The sequence below is a fragment of the Nannospalax galili genome, unplaced genomic scaffold (genome assembly GCF_000622305.1).
Source record: "Nannospalax galili isolate Female #2095 unplaced genomic scaffold, S.galili_v1.0 scaffold1185, whole genome shotgun sequence".
NCBI classification, from domain to species: Eukaryota; Metazoa; Chordata; class Mammalia; order Rodentia; family Spalacidae; genus Nannospalax; species Nannospalax galili.
Genome location: NW_008353597.1, coordinates 717,752 through 722,346, shown reverse-complemented (window position 1 = coordinate 722,346; position 4,595 = coordinate 717,752).

Below are 4,595 nucleotides of genomic sequence, written 5' to 3'. Positions count from 1 at the left end.
GAAATGGAGTTATGGACAGTTGTTAGCTGCCATGTGGGTACTGGGATTCGAACCCAGGTCTTCTGCAAGAACAGGCAGTGTTCTTAACCACTGAGCCATCTCTCCAGCCCCACAAGTGTCTTTTATAGAAAAATAGTTAATATATTAAAAACACATTCTATAAATTGAAAAATGTAACCCCTTTGATTTAAGATTTGTCATTTGCTTTCATTTATAAGGTGTGAAATCTGTATGAAAGGATTAAAAATTATGGTGTAAAATGATGAAAATGTAAACTATGAGAATATAAATGTCTCATTTTAGATTTTTCCATATTGCTGATTAGGAATGAATTCTTTAAAATAGATGCCAAATTTATAAACTGTAAATGTCTTATTGCTCTGACATTTGGAATTATACAGAAACTTTGCTGTTATATAACCAGAATGAAAGGACCCAAGATTTCATACCTAACTCAAAGAAAACTTGGGAGTCAGTTGACTTCAAATATTTGGAGAAGAAAATATGATATTTCTAAGATTTCCAACCCATTTTATTTCCATATAATTTCCATTCTTTATCTATTATATGCAAAAAGTATATCATCACAAATATTGTTTACTGGCCTGAACATCAAACCTTGAAATCATTTAAAATTTCTTGTTTTGGGGCTGTGAAGAGGCTGCAGTAGATAGCACTTGACCCTCAAATGTTAAGACTAGAATTTGGGTCCCTGAAACTCGGGAACAAGACAGACAGGTATGGAAGCTCCTTTAATCCCAGAACATGAGACAGAGATAGGAAGCCAGGACAAGGTCTCTAGCTTAGGCTAGCTAGAATGGATGAGCTCCAGATTCAGCCAGAGACCCTGCCTCACTCAATACGGTGGCAAAGGAAGAGATCCAATGCCAACTTCAGGCCTCCACAGGCATACACTTACATGCAAACACACATGCACACAAGCATGCACACAAAAAACTTAACCGTTTCTGGTATGTTAAGGATCTCTGGCTCTCATGAAGATTCTTGTACATTAGTACGGCAGACACCAATTCTAGTACAATCTCAACAACAAACCCGATATATAAAGTATAGTTTCAGATCAACAATGGTGTTATGAAAGAAAGGGTTTCCTTAGAGAGTTTGTGTTTAATAGTCTGGTTCATAAAGGCTCCTTTAAAACATGAAATCGATGTGGAAGGCTAGAAAGAGGCGAACAACAGGCCTTAGGGATGTGTGGGAGAGTTTCCCCAGCTGCAGAACAGAGCAAAGGGCCTGGGCCAGACATGGGGGTGGGGATTTCAGTCAGTCAGCTGACAGGAAGGAAGGAAGGCAGCAGGGGCCAGGTTATGTAAGGGCTCCTCACTCAGCCCTAATCAGCTGCCAGTGGTTCCACAACCCTGGATTTGGCCTCCCGCCCCCTTCTCCAGGTTGATGCTGGGCTTTTGTTTGAGTTTGCACTGGTCTCGTGCATGCTGCCACAATTGCTGTAAGTTCCTATGAGCAAGTTCTCTAGAGCCTGGAGGACTCTGTTTCCTTATGGTCATGCACCACCCCTGTCTCTTACAATCTTTCTGGCCCCTCTTTTGCAGTGGTTTGTCTAAGGATGTGGCAGACATAAGGTTTGCTCTAGGTTCTATGATCTCTCTTGCTATGTGTATTTGGCTGTGTTTGCAATGCCACATAGGAGTTACCTCTGAGCAGGCTTTAAGTCCAATTAGATGCCTGTTGATCACCCCCAAGGTAAAAGTGCCACTACTGCACTGCTATTGTTTGCTAGGCCAGTCATTGTTGTGCTTATTAGGTTTTAAAACTGGGGTTGGACCATTGATTGATTTTCTCCCTTAGAAACTTGCATAGTGTCCTTCAAAACTGTGAGAGCTGTTCTTCAGGGAAAAGCTTCCAGGTCAATTCCAGCTTCACTGTTCCAAGTCCTGTGTTCAAAGAATGTCCTGTCTTCAGCAATATAGTTTTACCTTCAAGCTCTTGGAGATAATCAAGGTCTCTGGCAATAGCCTGTGTTGTTTTTGAAGTCTCCTTTTAAAGTAGAATGGAGAGTCTTCATAATCCTGAGAAGAAAGAATGACACAATGTTCCCTCACTATTATCAGGATTGTGTGTGTGTGCGTGCGAGTGTGGTGGGGGACAACAGAGTTTAGAGAGATGGATGCTGAAATTTTGGATGAGCAGTGTCAGGACTTAGTTGGGAGTATGTTGTTGGATCTTGGATATAGTCTAAGGATTAAGATAAAATGAAATGATAAATTGTACATGGAATGTGAGAAGAAAAATCCCAATCTTCTTGGCCTCAAACAGAAGATTAGAGTGAGGTTTTACTGAGATTGGGAATTTGAGAGAAAGGGGGGTGGGTGAGGCCACGCTGAGGATCTGGGAAGGAGTGCTCTGGAGTTCAGTGTATATGCATGAAAATTTTGGGAAAGATGCTCCTTAGAAGAGAGACCTGCTCCTTGGACGCAGATAAGGATGTCCGTGGGTGGGTGTGGTTTCTGACTCCAAGGGGAAGGGACGATCTGTGTAATGAGGGGAAACTTCAGCGGGAAGGGTGTTCAATCATCTTTGGACTGTGGTGACACTGTCATAGATACATGCCTATGCTCAAACTCATCAAATGCACACACTGATGAGTACAGTTCTTTTAAAATTCCAGTTGCACTCAAGAAAGATGTGACATTGGCAATGGATAATAACCATGTTCAGTGTTTTAATTTTTTATTGCTATGTAGTGCTTGCTAGTGGCCTGCAACTCATTCTGTGGACCAGACTGGTCTCAAACTCACAGAGATCCACCTACCTCTGCCTCCTGAATGCTGTTACTTAAAAGGCATGGGCTACCATGCCCAGTGGCTTTCTTCAGTACTATTTTCTCTCCAGTTTAACATCCTTTTTCTTTAATCAGTTGGTGAGGAAACCAGAGCGCTTACACCAGAAAGGTCAACTGTTCTCATCATGCCCTTTGAAAACTCTTGCATTTTGGATTCTACTAATATTAATTGATGAAGCAACTATAATTTTCACAGGCCTGGAAAAAAGCACCAAGCAATCTGAAGAAATTGTTCTGTCACTTCTGCAGGCCACCTTAAGAATGGAATGTCTCTGTTATTGATGTGGTTATAAGGCCTTAAAGCTGCGGTGCATTTTCTCCCTTAATAGTTTGCACAGTGTTTTCCAAACTTTGAGACCTAGCCTTCAGGGAGGAGGTTTACAGATCAGTTCCAGCTCCACTGCTCTAAGTCATGGGCCCAAAGGATGTCCTGTCTTCAGCGATGGGGTCTTAACTTCAAGTTCTTGGAGGTAATCAAAGGCTGTGGTAATAGCCTGTGTAATTTTGGGAGTCTCTTGGACTACCCTAGCCAACAACTTGGAGGGAATTTTCTTCTGTCTGGCCCTGTTTCTTGTTATATAGCCTTTGGATATACACATGGACTCATGTAGAGATATCAGTACGTATTTGAACCATTGCATTTCCCTCTGGTTTTTTACACCAGTTAGGCCTTATGCACACAACAATGATCAGGCACAGCAAACTATCTCTATTGCTACAGTAGTGGCACTTTTATCTTGGGGGTAATCAACATTTACCCAATTGGACCTAAAGTGGGCTCAATGGGAGGGAACTCGTGGCAATGTAAACATAGCCAAATACACATGGCTGGAGAGGTAATAGATCTTAGAGAAAACCCCAAGGCTGTCACAAATGTAATTTATTAGCATGCATTAAATATGGATCCTTATATTTATATGCAAGTATGCCAGTCACCACTAAAACTTTTTTTTCAACAGAATAAGACTATTACAGAGTTCCACAACTGGTCACACACACAGATTAGGTGTCTGTGAAATACCCAATCCTAAATGCCACATTTACAATGGAACCTCTACACCTAAGGCTCAGGGACTACAGTGGAACAAGGAACAGAGAGAACACTAATGCATCTCTCAACCCTCGTTAATGAAGATCCCTCATGTAAAAGAGGACAGTGAACACAAAGGGTCTCAAGTGCTCAAAGTACAGAAAACAAGGGTTTACAGAATGTCAGTCCTTGGGCAGGACTCCTATCTTAAACTTCACCCATCAGGGCTCAGAGACGACTGGGGAAGAGGGGCAGAAAGAATGTAAGAGCGAGGAGAAGAGGTGCATGTTCATATGGAAATAGAGTCCTACAGGCTCTTGGGACCTTGCTCATGTGAACAGCAATGATGACAGCATGCACAAGACCCATGCAAACTCAGGCAGACAAAAGCCCAGCAGAGAACTGGGGAAATGGGCAGTAGGTCCCAACCTTAGCTGAAGAATTATTGGCAGCTGATTATGGCTGCGTGAGGAAGAGGTGATCTTCTTTAAAGGGAGTGATTCTACATATGCCAACTAGAGCTCAGTGGATGACTGTGCACTGAGGGCTTTCTGGTGATGCTAATTTGACTTGATAAGCCTTTACATAAGTGACACAATGAATCAATTTCAGTGTGGGGAATATGGGTGGGTGCTGATGGGGAAGGGTATATAAGGATGATTAAGATGCTAGTAGATGTAAAAACATTACCATTGAAATCTGCCTGATGACTTTATATCTATTCTCAGATGCCAAGGAGCTCAG